A 17,584-nucleotide genomic window follows, 5' to 3' on the forward strand; every position below is an offset into this window, starting at 1 on the left:
GCCCCTAGCCTGTCCGGACCTGTTACCATGAAATAACCTTTCATTGCGGTGCCTATTCTTACTTTACTGCTGTTCCTCCAGTGTGTCATCTTCCTGTAACAAAGCATAAGCAGCAGGCATTCCTGTGTGCCTGGCCCTTAACTATATAAGGGCAGTGCACACTGTGTTTAATTCCCAATTTTAAATGGGCCATGTGACTTGCAATGGAGCCATCCTCCTGTCTGCCCAGTTCGTGGAACCACACACTGAATGGGTCTCTCCCAAGCATCATTGTGTTGCTCAGGAAACTACAATTGCTTCTTGTGCTTCCCTTGAGATAACGGGCATTTGAGTTGACTCTCCCATAAGCACCACCCCAGCCCCCAGCACACTTCAAGAACTTGGCTCTTTTATTTCCCTCATGCTGCTCCCACACTGAATGGCAGACAAGATGTCTAAGGGCTTAGAATGTAATGCATTTACTAAATTCATCAGAGATGAGAGAGGGAATTGGGGCTCTGTGGATGATCATAGTGAGCAGGGCTGGAACAGTCTAAGAACATAACTGTCCCTCTGTTGGCCTCCATCTCCTGGTGAGTGACATGGAGGCGTGACCATTCCATGCTACAGGCCTCACAGGGTGGTCACGAGTTCAGGGCAGGAAAGGACTGTGCAGAGCTCCCTGCTCTGTCCCACCTAAAGTACTGAGGGTGAGAACAATGATGATAGAATGACACTGAGTCCTCAGGAGAACATGGGAGCTAGGCAGAGGTCACCCTCTTTCCAAGGTGAGAATGGATCAGGGAGGCCAGACCCAGGCCCAAGTTCACACACACCGAGTGCGCCTTGCAGATGGGAGCCGTCCACAACCAGAGCATGCTGAAGTCCAGGTGGCACTGGTACCAGCTGACTTGGGTCAGATGTCCAGTGTATGAGGTCAATTGTGTTGGGGGTAATGGAGTGAGGTGAGCATGAGCTCAATGACCCCGCCCTCCACCCTGGCTGAAGCCAACCTCCACGTGTGTCACTCTGATGCTGAATACACGAGGCTCCTAATAGAGGCCACAGAAGAAGAGGAATGAGCCTGTCTGGGGAACACTCCAGGGTCAGAGGAGAAGGGTCTCTGTGTTGCCAGCTGGAGGCCTCCAAGTCAAGAGAGGGAGGCCATCCTGCTCCAACCATGCTTCCTGTTTCCATGGAACTTGAAACCCTCCCTTAGAAGTGACCAATGGGAGAGCTTGGAAGAGGTGGGTGAAGGATGGATATGGGGTTGGGGCTGTCCCTGTACCACTGAACTTGTGAGTTGCCCAAAGGAGGTCCTGAGGGAGATTATGAGGAGTCTTAGAGTGAGGGAATGCACAATTGAGGGGACTCTGTAAGGGTTCTGGGCCGTTCCACATGAAAACCCCAGGCGGGGTGGGGGGAGGGGGGCAAAAAGCTGAGGGTGGAAGGTTTCCCGGGGAGGGTTTGTGTGTCACCTGAGAGCTGGGGCTCATCTCACCCTCACCCTCTTTACCCACTTTGTTCCCTTCCTTGGCAAATTTCTGATTGACCTTGTAGATGTTGGACACTAGGATGGAGGATTATCCGGAAGTGGGTGACAAGGGCCTGACCTGGGGTGACCAAGATTTACCTTTGGAGTCACAGAGTCCTCATATGGAACACTAAGTTCTTAGCACAGCTGCCCCTGAGACCTGGTGCAACATGCCCATCAAAGTGATCTGTCCCCTTCTTCTGCAGCCCAGAGCCTGGCCTAGAATCAAATCCTGTCTTTCCCCATTTTCTGCAGCCTCGTGGACCGGTGGTAGTGCAACATGACAAGGGTTGGTATAGGGGGCAAGTCCTGTCCAGGGGGCTCTTTACCATGTACTTGGGCAGGGCGGCGGGGGGAGTGACAACCAGAGAAGCCCTTTCTGTCACATTTCATCCCCTGTGTCTTCCATTTACTGGGAGAGCTTGAGAACAGAAGTGGGAGAACCCTCCAATTGGTGTCTGCTAGTAGGAATGGCATCAAGGATAATTTCCTAGGAGAAGGGCTGTGGATGGCCAACTCTGAGCACGTGTAATGCCTGCATGGAATTAGAGGGAAGGAGGGTGCCCATGTGTGCAAAACCCAGGACCGGGCCCCTGCCCCACCCCTCACCCCACCTCAGGTAGTGTGTGCATCCTCTCCTTCCCTCTGGGCCCAGAAGCAGAATGTAATGGAGGACATAGTGTTGCAGCAGTCTGCCCAGAAATATCAAATTTTTCCCCAGGAGCCATTCAGGGCCTGGTTCTGGGTCCTGGAGCAGCTCAGTGAGGAGAGGTGAGTCTGGGCAGGAGTTGGGTGAGGGCAGGTGTGGACTCTCCCTGTTGGTCAGTCTAGAGAATCTGTGTCTTTGGCTCCCTGGTCTTCCTCAGACCTTGCTGTGTAGCAATTCCTAGGGTTCCTGACACTGGGCGGGACACCTGAGGTGTGGCTTTTGGGAGCTCACAAGTGTCCCTCAGTCCTGCAATTACATCACATCCTGCCTACTGGGTCCCCGTCCTAGGTAGACAAAAGAACACTAAAGGTCATGAAGATCGGTGTCAGTGAGAGTCCCCGTGGGCAGGGCGACCTGTTCATCACCAGCAGGGCGACTGCTCGGTCCTGAGGAGACAGGGCTGCTTCCCCTTCTCTAAAGCGATTAGCAGTTGGGACTCTTCCTGGTGAGCCCTGAAAACCAGGAGGGAAGGGAAAACACCCCCTCCTTTCTCATAGGTCACCCCCAGGCTTCTTTGTCCATGGGAGGGGCAGCAGGATTTGGTCCCCTCCTTTGCAAAAGTCTCAGGGCTGGACTTCTGTCTATTTGCACCACCTCCCTCTGGTTGGGGGAGTGCAGTTTCCCCTTTGACAGAAGTCTGCTTCTTGGACTGGAGCTGAAACACAGATGATGTCTAAGAAGACCAGTGCAGCTCAGAGGGAAGCACACCAAAGCAGAGCTGTCTAGCCACAGAGGGGCCTGAGGTATTCTTGTTGTTATGGGCTGACACCTGTGAAACATGTAAGGCAGGCCAGCAGACTAACAGCTGTAGAGAGCGCCTGGGAAGGCACATGAGCATTTCTTTAATTATCCTCATCTGAATCCAGTGGCATTGCCAAAGCCATGTCCTGGAAACATGCTTTGCCAGAGGCTGGAGTGTTTTCAGCTTGACCTTCAGACCAGGTGCCAAGGTGTGGGTTTTGTTACTTAAATCCAGCCAAATGAATACCACTCAGGCCCTCCCAAGAATGCACATAATTTCTTTTGTCTTGACTTTTAGTAAAAATTCCTGTTTTTTGCTGTATAAAGTAAGCATGCTGTTTTGGCTCTGGGTATCTGTGCCTGTCCCTGTTAGAGGACAGTGCTCCCATGAAGCTCCAGCTTTTTTCTTCTATCTCTGTGTCTCTCTCTTTCTTTCATTTTCTCAATGTCCAGCAGCCCCCTACTCAGGAACCAGATAGCTCTCTAGCCATGCTGGATGCAGAAAAGAGAGAAATATTTACAAACAACTCAGCAAACTTTCATACTGTCATATGAGGCAGAATTTCTTCTTCACCAAGGAACCTTAATTTTTGCTCTTTTTTAAATATATATTTTGACTGATTTGAGAGAGGAAGGGAGAGGGAAAGAGATAGAAACATCAATGATGAGAGAGAATCATTGATTGGCTGCCTCCTGCATACGCCCCACTGGGGATTGAGCCTGCAACCCAGGTATGTGACCTTGGCTGGAATAGAACTTGGGTCCCTTCTCTCTGCAGGCCAAAGCTCTATGCACTGAGCCAAACTGGCGAGGGCTTAATGTTTACTCTTAAGCTTTTCAGCTGAGGAACAGACCCACTCCCATTTCTAAGGGTAATGACCTCCAAAGTTAGCTGATTGTGGATGTGTTTGGTCAAATAACTGGGTACCATAGCCCAGCCACTGTGACACACAGCTCTCACCATCACAACTTGCAGGAATTCCTCATCTCTAGGAAGTATTAGACCCTCCCCTGATATAGGCTTTGCAAGTATTTCCTCCCATTCAGGGAGTTGTCTGTTTTCTCCTGCTGGTTCCTTTGATGCACAAAAGTCAGGCGCCTGTATGAGATCTATTTTACTTGTGATTTGGAGTTTCTATTGAAAATTTTCCAATCTAAGACAATGCACGATATGTACCCTGTATTTTCTTTTAAGGATTTTATAGTTTGGGCTCTTCAATTTAGGTTTGCTTTCCCAAAGGTGGTGCTAAAGCTCACATTGGTGGATGCTCCTTGGCCTGAATACTAGGGACAGCTTTTGTCTTGAGCGCCTAGCCCTCTACCTGAGCTCAGGCTTGCTGCAGGCCCTCAGGAGGACACAGAAGGCGCTGGCCACAGGTGGATGTTTGGGCTAGGCTTGGCCGGCACTGGGGGTTCCGTGTGCCAATAGGAGTCTATGGCAACACGTCCAGTGATGCAGCGAGTAGGAACAGCATCCTAGTTAGACACTTCCATGGCTCTCAGCTGCTCTCTCAGCCTCTTCTTCACTCCGTCATGCTGCTCACAGTTAGATCTCTGGGTGGAGTCCTGCACAGCTGTGAAAGCCAAACTCTTCTTCTTGTTATTATTGCTAGAACGGTGTGCTGACACTCTCCGCCTAGAAACCTGGATGCCCAGGAATCCTCTCTAGGTGATGGGTGCTTGTCAAAGACTGTGTCCAGGGGCTCCAGGCCAGGGCTGAGTGGGGCTGGCGCTCGATCAGAGGCATTGCAAGATCCACGGAGAGGCCTGGGTCCACGTCTGCCTGCCAGTTACCCTGGAAATGAGCTGGATCCTACTGTTCCCATGAGCTGCTCGGTGTCCCTGCATGGATGCCGAATTGTTCTTCTTCTCAGTGAAAGGTTGTTGGGGATAAAAGCAACAAAACTAAGGTATGTCTTCTGCCACCATGACGCTGCCATCATCTGAAGTTTTATCTCTGATACAGTCCATTTCTAAGTAAAAACCACTGTTTATGAAACCCCTAATATATGTCACTGATTTGTTTTTCCTCTTGAACAACCATCATTCTTTTACTATGTTCACATTGCAATGAGAGCTAAGAGCAGAGTAAAGATCATTGCATAAAACAGGGGACAGTGCATAGGTAAGGAATGTAGGCTCACTGCATGTGCCTGTCAAAGGCTTGTATGCATCTCATGTACTGAATTCCGACAAACAACACACATAAGAAATGGGCAGTAGACTTGGACATTTTATGAAGGTGGTATGCAAATGGAAGGTAAGCATAGTAATTGTGAGATACATCGTCTTACCCACTAGAGTGCGTAAGAGTCAAAGAACTCATTTTAAGGATTTGAACTTGAATCTGACAGCAAAGGAAGTCATTGAAGGATTGACAGCAGAAGTGGAAATGATTCTGAAAATGATCTCATTTACCACCCCTTGCACTTTCATGGACTTTGTCCTGATGGAAAGCAGGTTCGGATCCAAAATCTGTCTTATGGGAACTTTTATCCCTTAGTTCAATTTTTCTTAAAATAAGGCAATACTAACTATTGTTTTTAAGAACAACACCATTAGTACAATACATTTTGCTGTGTATGTGTACATTTCCACCTCCGCAATGCTTGTTTGGATGATAAGGAACTGGGAGATAGTAATGATGGAACTGAACCAGAGGCAAGTCCTCTGAGATACACTCCATAGGAAGGAAGAATATTTCAAACAGGAGGAAGGGTGAAAAGCACTTGATAGAGGCTGGTAGCTATAAAATTTGAGATGCCCAAGCAGGTTTCTAAATACACCAGCAAGCTCTGGCTGCTGTGCCCTCAGCTGGCTGGGAATCGTCCCGTGCACTGAGAGGTGGCTGGTTCAATCCCCAATCACTCATCTCCCTTCCCCTCTCTCTCTGTAAAACATCAATAAACTATTAAAATAAATTAAAATACCAGCACTGCAATGGCAGTCAATAGGGCACGAGTGGCAGAATATTTATGTGTAGTGATTTTCACATAGTTTGATCAGGTTGCTTACCTAATGCTTCTTGCTGTTCTCAGCCTATCAAAATCAAATGTTGTGGCTGGACTTTCCTTGTGTTTCTTATTATGATTGCAAGATGATTTTCTGAGCAATGACCATTGGGAACATTGTGAGTAGGGAAGACTTATTACTTACAGGCTTGGGAATTGCACAGAACACCTAGGGCCACATAGCAAGATCTTTGGGGAGGTAAGAGGAGAGAAAGGAGAAATGGAAGAACTAGAGAAAAGGTTGAAATAAGGTAAGAAATGGAATGTGGAAGACTAAAAGCAGGAAAACAAAAATTTAAAGATAAGGCAAAGGGAACTTGTAAAACATTTAATAATAACAATGAAAGTGTTTAACTGAAACAATGTAGGAAGTTGTGACTTCTCATAGCACATTAAAATAGTTATTTTTCTTAAACTATGGAAGAATGAGATGTTAAAGAGAAGAAAAATGCAAACATGAGGGCAGGGAGTAGCAAGAAGCCCCCCCCCCCCCCACCTTCCCAAATAGAAACATGGACAGATAAGGTTGAATACAGTGGAAATAGGAATAAAAATAAAATAGTAGAGAACAAGGCAATTCAGTTTTATAACCTTGCTGAGAAATGAATAAAGCAAAACAGACCAATATAGAAAGAAGAAAAGGTATGTGGAAATGAAACAGGACACAAAAGAGATATTTGTGCTATATTAATCTTCTGATACATATGTCCAATTAATCGAGTGTATCTGCCTCTGAATCGCTTGTCTTGCCTCAATGCAATTTGATGGCCATGCATGGGATTTTTTTTCTACGAGGACTATTTAGTTCAGAAACTATTACCCAACTGATAGGTCAAAACTAACCTGCTCGTCTTTCCAGGAAGATTATTCTGGACAAACTTCTTTATCCCCATCTTCAATACTTAATACCCAAGCAATTGATAACTTTAGACCAGTATTTTCTTCTTTACAATAAAAAAATTGGACTGGATACTATTTTTCTTCCAAAAATAGGTTTTTTCATTATAAAAATAATTCATGATTATAGGTAAGAAAGAGAAAGGATTAAAGTAAGTGAAAATCACCCACGTACTAAATTGAAAATAATTATTCATACTTTTATTTATCTTTTCAGATATTCTAAACACATGTAAATATACACTCCACAATTTAAAAGCATGTTATGTCTCTGTTTTCTAACATGTCTACATCTAATGTGAAAAATATTTCTTCCTGGCCGGTCTGGCGAGGTAGTTATGTTCCCGGGAAAAGCCCTGTTGGGCTCAGGCTGCCTGACGCTGTGTCCTATAAGGAAGGAAGGGTTGAATCATATTAGGTGTCTACTGGGAAGGCTAGCCACCCAGAAGACAGGGCTCTTACAAGCATCCAATCCTGTCTCCCCAACAAGGCACAGAGGACAGGATTATACAAAAAAGGGGGTAGGGTGAGGTAGACCTGGAGGTCTGTGGATTTCAGCTAATGTCCTTTAGTCATCAAGTGATGAGATGGTATTGATGAGATAATGTCTTGAATCCAGGTGGGTCAGTCTGACCCTGCTTATGGGTTCTGCTTGCTGGATTCACAGCTGAGTCACCTCCTCCATTGCTTTGCAAATGCCTTGAAAAGGAAACTGTAAGAAAAACTTAACCCCCTGATCATATATGAGAAAGTTAACCCCCTATTCACATAAGTATTTATGTTCTAAGATTTAAACTAATGATTACTTTTCAGATTAATTCAGGTGCTCAATCTATCAGATTATAGGTCCCCACATCACACTTCCCCCTCTGATTAGGTAAATTGGTTGATATCTATCAACCTTATACTATACTTAATTTTATTTTTAAATTCATTCTATTGCTATAGGGCCACTAATTTCACCTCTGCTATGTGGAGATTCCCTCTTTTAAGTCTGAAGACTGGAAAGAACCAAACAAATTCTGTATGAGTTTACTTTAGATTCATTTTTCTGATTAGATTTATAATTGAGTATACCTACAATTTCCTTTTGAGATATCTCTTCAACTTTCACAAACCTTTCTTTACAAACCTTACAACTTTCAGAAACAACCAGCTTTAGAACCCACTTTCTCTTTCCTTCAAAATGCACCTCCATGCCCTAAGTCTTCTATTACACAAAAAGTATGCATTCTTTCCAAATACAATTCAAGTTCAGTTCTACATAGGTTCCACCATTGCCAGCCTCAGAGCAGTTAGAGTGGTGAGAAGTACGTCTCAGGGCCCCATAGATTTCTCCTCAAGTGGGCCCATGGTCCTAGCTCTGCATGTGTCTGTCTAACTGCCTGCCACATCCCCCACTCAAGGATCTTAGCTCTGAATTTGTTCAGGGAAAGGGGACTTCACAACTCTTCTGAAACCAATTCCTGCTGAATAGGCTCAAAGTTTCCTCTCAGAGCCAAGAGATCTTTGCTCTCTATCAGAGGAATGATGTAACCTGGGCATTGAAGGATATAGCAATGTTGCCTAGGGGTGGTGGTATTCCCTAGGTGCCTGTAGGGCTTGTAACCTGGTGGAGAAAAACAGTGTTATACAATGTAGTATTATTGTGCAAAAGTTAGAACAACAAGAATGACAAAAGGTCTATGGAAGAAAAAAAACCCACATCCATTCTAATAATTTCCTGTTGAAATAGTTTTTCTTTCTAAAATCACTCTCATTTTTATTTTAGAGCCAAATTAAGACGAATTTATTTACTGTATTAAATCCTACCTAATAAAAGAGTAATATGCAAATTGACCCTAACTCTGCTACACCCACAAGCCACACCCACCAGGCAAGCCCACCAGCCAATCATGAGCAAATATGCAAATAATCCCAACCAAGATGGCTACAGCCACAGAGAGCAGGAGGGAGGCTTGGTCTTCCCCAGTAACAAAGGAAGCCAAGCTTTCCGCCTGCTGTTGCTGGCCTACGCCTCCACTCAAGGCTACAAGGTTTCAATTATTGAAGGTAAACAAATCCAAACAGAAAAGGCGGCAGCCACTGAGCCAGGAAGAGCAGGAGGCAAGGGTTGCCCCCGGCAATGGAGGAAGCAAAGCTTCTGCAGCCCTGGCTGGCCTAGGCCTCCGCTCCGAGCTACAAAGTTTCAATTATACAAAATACACAAACCCCAAAAGAAATGGCTGCTGGCCATGGAACAAGCAGGAGGCTTGCCTCCACTCGAGGCTACAAAGTATCAATTGAGAAAGAAACATAAATCCCAGACACAAGGGCCTCTGCTTGATTTGCCAGGGGCCGTGGCCAGCCTGAAAACCACCACAGGCCCTTTTCCCAGGCTGCCCCACACCCTAAAAGAACCCCTACCCTCATCCGATATACCATTTAGGGGAAACCAGCTGGCCCCCACCCATGCACCAGGCCTCTATGCTATCTAATAAAAGAGTAATATGCAGATTGACCATCACTCCAACACACAAGATGGCTGCCACCATGTGGTCAAAGATCCTGTCCCTATGTGGACAGAAGATGTCTGGCCCAAGAGGGCCGGCATGGGTGGGCAGTTGGGAGAGACTAGGCCTACAAGGAGGGCAGTTGGGGGCAGGCAATCAAGCCTGCAGGGGAGGGCAGTTAGCGGTGAACAGGCCGGCATAGGAAGGAAGTTGGGGGTGACCGGGCCTGCAGGGAAAGGCAGTTGGGTGGGACCCAGGCCTGCAGGGGAGGGAAGTTGGGAGGACCAGGTCTGCAGGGGAGGGCAGTTAGGGTTGACCAGGCCTAAAGGGGAGGGCATTTAGGTGCAAACACGCTGGTAGGGGAGCATTTAGGCATCAATCAGGCTGGCAGGGAATGGTTAGGGGGTGATCAGGCTGGCAGGCAGGAGTGGTTAGGGGCAATCAGGAAGGCAGGCCGGTGAGCAGTTGGGAGCCAGCAGTCCTGGATTGTGAGAGGGGTGTGGAACTTCCCATTTAGGCCCGAGCCCACCAGGATTGGGCCTAAACGGGCAGTTGGACATCCCTCGAGAGGTCCAAGATTGGAGAGGGTGCAGGCTGGCCTGAGGGACACTCCCATCCCCTAGCCCCCACCCCCAAGTACGAATTTCATGCACCGGGCCTCTCGTCTAATTTTAATTTGGCCTGGTTGTTTGCATAAAGACAAAAAGAATAACCGTTGATATCATAGGCTATTTTTTTTTTTAATGCTTTGCTGGAATCTCATGAGAATGTTTATATCCAAGGCAAAGAAGCCATGCAACACAGTTGCCATGAGGCTTTGCCTCCAATACCTATAAGTTTTGGCATATTCCTCACGTTCTTGAGGTCCCCACATGTGTCTTGGGGGTCCTTTCATGCCATCTCTCAGGAAAGTAACCTTCATTCCTTACCTGGAAAGACCACCATAAACCACATGACCAAGCAGGGTACCAGGCTAATTATCCAGGGGACTTCTCAGCTTCAAAGTCAATGTTCGTTCTTTAGAGGTTTCTGGTGATATCCAGAGTCCTAGCAATGTCTCGCTCAGACATGACCTTCCAGTAAAGTTTTGGGTAATAAAGCCCCAATTAGAAACTGACTTATGTGCTGTTATGAAGAAATCAGACTCTTCCTGGATTTATGCAAACAAACACATTGCCATGAGAACAATAATAACAAAACCTATAATTATTTTAGTTCATTCATTCCTATAACTAAATTCTTTGTCTCCTGACTTTTCTTGCCAGTATTTCTATAAATCCAGAGAACCTTTGCTTTTTAGTCAAATAGAGGTAAAACGTGTTTTTTTTTCCACTTCCTTTGAGAAATAGGCTTATATACTCACTTTCTTAAGAAGCATAACAGAGATAACATAAGTTTGAAAGCTCTCAGGAGGCTGCAGACAATGTGGCTGTGTTTGTGGGGAAATTGCAGGCACCAGGGTTAGTTCCCAGGACTGTAGTAACTGCTGGACCGCCAATGGCTTTAGTGTAAATGTACCAGTTTTTGTCCTTTAAAAACACAGTAACCCCTATCTGGACTTGCTGCTGCTGCTTCTGTAGCCTACTGAAGGGCACTTCTGAGGCTCAGGCATGTACTTCAGATACTTGGGGAATGTGAAGGATTATTTCCCATACAATTCTTTATCAATATAAACCAAAGAGCCAAGGAAATTCTCACAGGCCGCGAGAACGAAAAGGCTGCTTGGCCTCAGGTCCCACTTGCTGGACCAGAGACAGAAGGGTATGCATCCTGACTTGGCTCTGTGCCCCTAGAGCACTCGCTGCCATTTTGTCCCCTCATGAGTGACATGGAGGGGAAACTATCCTATATTGCAGGTCTCATAGGATGGTCACAAGTTTAGGGCAGGAAAGGACTGTGAAGAGCTCCCTGCCCTGTCCCACCTGAAGGGCTGAGGGTGAGAACAATGATGACATTAATGACACTGAGTCCTCAGGAAAATCTGAGAACTAGGTGGAGGTCTCCTACTTTCTAGAAAGGAGAACAGGACAGGGATGCCAGACCAAGGCCTAAGGTCACACACAGCCAGTGAGCATTGAGGTTGCGAGACATCAAAAGGAGAGCATGGTGGAGTTGAGGTGACACTGGCACCTGCTGACTTGCGTCAGATATCCAGAGTGTGAGGTCAAGGGTGGTGAGGGAAATGGGGTGAGGTGAGCATGACCTCAATGACCCTGCCTCCACCCTTTGGAAGCAACCCTCCAGGTGTGCCACTCTGATGTGGAACCTCTGGGGATCCAAGAAGAGGCTGCAGAAGAAACTGAGTGAGCATGTCTGGAGGGTGCCCCAGGGTCAGAGGAGAGGGGACTCTGACTTCCCAGCTGGAGCCCTCCAAGCCACAACAGGGAGGCTCTCCTCCTCCAGTTCCACCTCCTGTTCCCACAGAACATGATACCCTCCCTTACATGTTTCCAAGGAGGTGTATGGGGGAGCTGAGTGCAGGATGGTTATGAGGATGGGGCTGGCCCGGGATCACTGATGCTGTGGTTTGACAAAAGGAGCTCCTGGGAGGGGAGCTACTGGAGAGTGAAGGAAGGGACAATTGAGTTGAGTATGTAAGGGTCCTAGGCTGCTCCACATGGGAAGGTCAGGAGTCTGAAGGTGGGAGGCTTTCAGAGAAGGGCATGGGGGTGCCTGAGAGAAGAGGTTCATCCCACCCTCACCTGTTTGTCCAGTGTGTCCCAGCCTTGGAAAATATCTGAAAGAACTGAAGATGCTGTACACCAGGACCCTATGGAGTTTATGTAAATATACACTTATGCATATTTATAAATCATTTAATGTTATATTTATGTTTGATAATGTATTCTAGTAACCATAAAATTATTTCTTAATAATAATATATTTTACCCTGCTATGTGTTAACTTATATGGTAATTTTCCTGCAGTTAATGGACTTAAAATTATTTTGTTTTCTACTTTTTGAATAATTCTGTGATGATCATCATTGTATAGGTACCTCTGAACATTTATTCAATTTGTGTTGAGCCTTTTCCTACAATTAAAATTTGTTTAAACCTACACATATTTTAAAATCTAGTATGAATGAACTTTGAATCATTTCATCAAATTCCCTTGGAATTTTGATTGGTATCTCATCAAATTTGTAGGTTGGATTAAGAGGAATTCATTCACTGGCTCCTTTATCAGGTATGTATTGAGCGTTTCCTCTGCGCCCGGCACTAGAATCGCAGTGGTCAACCCCAAGAGCTTGTCATGATGGCATGTTTGCATGAAAGAGTAATACTAGCCAGCACATGCATACCATGAAGTCAGGATGTGCTGCGTACTCTGAACAAGGGTAAAGCAGAGAAAGAGACAAATGGTGATGAGGTAATGTTGTGTGGAGGATGATGTGAAGGTTAGTGGGATCGAGGAGATAGTTGAGGCTGCCTTGGGAATATGCATAGATGATATTTTGGGCTGTGGTTCCAAAGTGCTCTAGGTGACTCTATCTTTTTGAAAAAGCTTATATTTACAAGTAAAATTGATATTTTTAGTAAAATGGCATTTTAATTCTTGTGGAATGAGAATGGTAGTGGTTTCCATTTTACATATAGTGTGGCTTATTCAGTAGCATTTAAAATTAAATGTAGAAGATGCTCAATGTCACTAATCCAGGGGCAGATTTGCAAATCAGAACCACACAATATCACCTCCCACTGCCATAATTGCTGTTATCAAAAAGATAAGAATGGCAAGTGTTGTGAGGAAGCGGAGAAAAGGGAACCCTTGTGCACTGTTGATAGAATTGTAAATTGGTGCAGCCAATATGGAAAACAGTATGGAAGTTCCTCAAAAATTAAAACTAGAACTTGCATATGACCCAGCAATTTCGCTCCTGGTTATTTGTAGAAATCCAAAACACTAATCAAAAGGATACATGTACCCTTGTGTTTATTGCAACATCTGTTACAATAGCACACATGTGGAAGCAACCTAAGTGCCCACCGATAAACAGTTGGATAAAGAAGATGTGGTGCATGTATATCGTAGAGTATTATTCAGTTCTAAAAAAGAATGACGTCTTGATATTTGCAACAAAATAGATGGTTGGTCTTCCAAGGCATGATGCTAAGTGAGCTAAGTTGGACAGAGAAAGACAAATACCATATGATCTGGCTTATATGTGGAATTAAAAAAACACCCTCATAGATACAGAGGACAGATCAGTGGCTGCCGGGGGTGGTGGTGGTAAAAATGGATAATGGGGTTAAAATTCAAAAAGGGAAATCAAAATGTTGCATTACTGAGCAGCACAAAAATACCTTACTATTGGCTATTGTTAGGTGACAATAAGCAAACAAAACAACAACAAAAACACCATTTTTAAAGAAGAAACACAAGCTCAAATAGGGTGTCAGCTACATGTATTCTGAAAGTAAACAAAGCCAGAACTCAGGTTGTAAAAGTGATGTGCCACGTAATATACAATTTATACCCAGGGGTTTCCCTCTGTCCTAGAGGCAGAGGGCACTTAATCGTGTGAGTGTGGGTTCTAAATTAAGGGACCTGGTCAAACGGAGATTTTTTTTTAAAGGGAACAACAGAAAATGGGATTAGCTTAACAACATGTGAAGTATTGAGCCAGTGAGTGTGGGTCTGTGATAGTAGTTCAACCTCTCCATAGTCTAATTGCTTGTGAGGTGTTGTATGGATTGTGGGCCTCATGGCAGCCCAGAGAGCCCACAGTTCTTACATCGATGGGTCATATGCCGTCCTTTCATTTCTCTAAGAGAAACTCATCCAAAAGGCAAATTTATCCATTAGTGTAGTGTGGGCAGGACAGGAGAGGAGCAGGTCCCCCAAGTGGGCCCCAGTGGTATCTGACAGTTGACAGTTAGACAAGGTTCTGAGCAGGTAAGACCCTTGAACTGTTGAACTTGCTTTTTGGGATTCGGACCTGAGGGGAATCAGATGCTGGAAGATGCCCTCTTGGGGTGAGCAGGCTTGAGACACTTCCTGGAGCTTGGAGTTAGTGAGGATGGGCTGGAGGCAAATGCTCCTGACCCTTCCCCACCAGTTTTGGGCCCTGGGTCATCCATCCAGTGCTGGGTGCCCTCAGTGAACAGAGAATGAATCCCATGGACTCCAAGGCTCAAGCACATCCTCTGCTTCCTGGGCTTCAGTCTTGACCAGTTTCTCCTTCAGTGACTGGGGACTCTGAACTGGGGTGTGGCAGGGCTGGGTGACAATCTGCTTTCTTCCCAGGAGCTGTTCAAGAAGGTGCTGCCCCACCAGTGCCTGGGCCGTCTGGTCCCAGAGGGCCAAGCCTTGCAAGGAGCATGTGGCCTCCCCTTTCCGTGCCACTGTCACACAGTTCAATCATGTGGCCACCTGTGTGATCACCACCTGTGTGATCACCACCTGTGTGATCACCACCTGCCTTGGGGACTCAAGCATGATGTCCCCGGACAGGGCCAACGTGGTGGAGCAGTGGATCAAGGTGGCCAAGGTCTGTGAGGGGAAGCCCAGCAGCATACCTATGCAGAGCCTTAAAAAATGCCTCTGCTGCTTGGTCAGCTCTCAGGCCTGAGGCCTGAGGTAGGAGCCCCAACTCAGCCTCCAGGTCCTCTCTACCTGGGGTGCGCAGATGTTGATGTGTGTGAGAGGCTCACTTCCTACCTGGCCTCTTGCTTGGGTTGAGCTGGGATCCTCCTCGCTCTGAGACTTGCTCTTTGGCTGCTAAACGTGCACACCCTGAGCATCTGTCCCACTCAGAGGGGGTGTCAATCCTGAGGAACTGAAGCTACAGTTGCAGCTCCCACCTCACATCCAATATCTCTCCCCTTTCCAGGAGTTTAGAACCCAAAAGAGTTTCTACTCTCTGCAAGCCACGCTGCAGAGCATGTCCATCCATCATCTGAAGAAGACATGGGGCAAAGTTTCCAGGTGCGTAGGCCTCTCCCATCAGAGGAGGGATGTGAAGGTGTCTTCCATTTATATCTCAATGTCCCCTCAATTCCTGGGAGGCAGCCGACTCTGGGAACAGGGACTGGGCTGGTGGGCAGGGTCTCTAAGGCTCCCTGGGACCTCATTCCACTAGCTCTGCTCCAGAAGTCAGTTTCCTTCAATGTCAGAGACTGCATTGAGACAAATGGGAGACACTCGAGTGTTACCAGCACCAGAACCCTATGCCCAGTTGAAACACAAACTGGTCAAAACAGACCTGCTTCTTCGATAAGGGAAGGGGGCCCAGTGGCCAACATGAGAGCCCTGAATTAGGCCCACAAAGACCTTCCTGCTCAGAGGAACCCAGTGATGCCCTCACCAAGGCAGTTTGAAACATGAGATTGTTAAAAGGAATTTGCCCTTAACCTCTTGTCAGAGCAACAAGAGCACAGCTGTTCTGAGTACGTTTAAATTCTCTGTGGTGGGGCAGGAATAGAAGCCATGACAAGCTCTGAGTGCATAAGAATGAGTTTTTATTGCAGAAGCCAGTGGCCATAAGTCATCAGACAAGAGAGTCCTTCATAACACTGTCCCAATCAGGTAGCCATACACCGGCTGGTAAATACATTTCTTTCCCACACAGCAGCATCAGTCTCTGTGCCCACAGTCATGATCTGAACAGCTTCATGCTGCCTCTGAAATCGCCACCTTACATCAAAGTGATATCTGAGCTCTCTGACTCAGCAGCTTCTCCTGTTTCCATGTCCAGCAAACTTTACCTGGTTAGTATGCCAGCTCTACTTGAGTGCTCTATGAGCTCTGAGCAGTATGTCATCTTCATTGGGTTCCTCTTAGCTCTGTCTGAGCTCTGTAGACTCTTCTCTTCCTAGATGCTCTTTCCAGCACACTAGTTGGTCAGTAACCTATCTATTGCTTCATTGACAAAGAAGGCTTGATGACAATCATTACTTACATCAGTCATTTTGGCTACAGAAGGGCACTCATGTGCAGTATATGGTAGGACTGTACTTCCTTATGGCATCTCAGCCTGATTAAGATTCCCATGTTCAGGTGGCCTGTGATATTGAGTGTATAAACAACAAGGTGTCTCTGTGCTTCGCTAGCAGGCGTCCAGGCCTCTCTGGCATGGTCCCCACATCCGTTTCCCCATCTTTCCTAATCATGTCTTTCCTCTTTCCTTCCCCTCAGGAAGATCACATTTACACTGAAAAAACTGTTTAAGGAAGACAACTCACTGAGCAGGGAACAGCTCATCAAGGTGGAATGAGACTGGATGTCTGCAGAGAGGAGGGCATGAGGGAAGGAATGACTGCATACGTTATGGCTTTGGTAGTGTGTCACTTAAAGATTCTCTGAAAATATTCACCATCTCGGTCCTGATTACCAGGAAGAGGGATCTGTTTGGTCCATGGGCAGGTGGGTGCGCATTTGAGGGACAGGAGGCCCTGATCATGGCACACAGGGTGGTGGCCAGGCTGTTCCAGAAAGAGGTGCAGAGCTGGCTCATTGCCCAGGTCTCTGGTTTCCATGTTCCTCCCTGTGCTGGCTCTTACATTCTTCCAGGCTGTCAGGTAAAAGAGTGGTTTCTTTCCCAAAGCAGCTCAGCCTGTCCTCAGGATGCTGGGGCACTGCTGCCACTTCTGTCTTCACCATACCTCCAAGGGGAGCCCCCCCTGCCTGCCCCAGGGATGGTCCCCGCGGGGGATTACCTCAGGACAGGGGAACAAAGAGGCTCTTGTCCTCAGGTCCAACTGGATGGATCAGAGACACAGGGGTTTGCCTTATGAGACCTCCCACTGCACCCCTAGAGCACTCGCTGCCAGACTCCTCATGATTGACATGGAGGGGTGACCAACCCTTGCTGCAGGCCTCACAGGGTGGTCGTGTGTTCAAGTCAGGAAAGCAAGAGAGGGCTGAGGTTGAGAACAATGATGACGGTAATGAAACTGAGTCCTCAGAAGAACCTGTGAGCTAGGTGGAGGTTTCCCACGTTCCAGAGGAGCGAACGGGTCAGGGAGGCCAGGCCCAAGCCCAAGGTCACACACACCGAGTGAGCATTGTAGCTGGGGGCCATCCAGAATCAGAACATGATGGAGTCGGGTGGCACTGGTACCAGCTGACTTGGGTCAAATATTCAGGGTGTGAGGTCAGAGGTGGTAGGAGAAATCGGGTGAGGTGCGCATGACCTCAATGACCCTGCCCTCCACCCTGGTGAAAGCAGCTCTCCAGGTGTGCCATGCTGGGGATCCAAGAAGAGGCTGCACAAGAA

This window comes from Eptesicus fuscus, chromosome 16 (genome assembly GCF_027574615.1).
Source record: "Eptesicus fuscus isolate TK198812 chromosome 16, DD_ASM_mEF_20220401, whole genome shotgun sequence".
Lineage (NCBI taxonomy): Eukaryota > Metazoa > Chordata > Mammalia > Chiroptera > Vespertilionidae > Eptesicus > Eptesicus fuscus.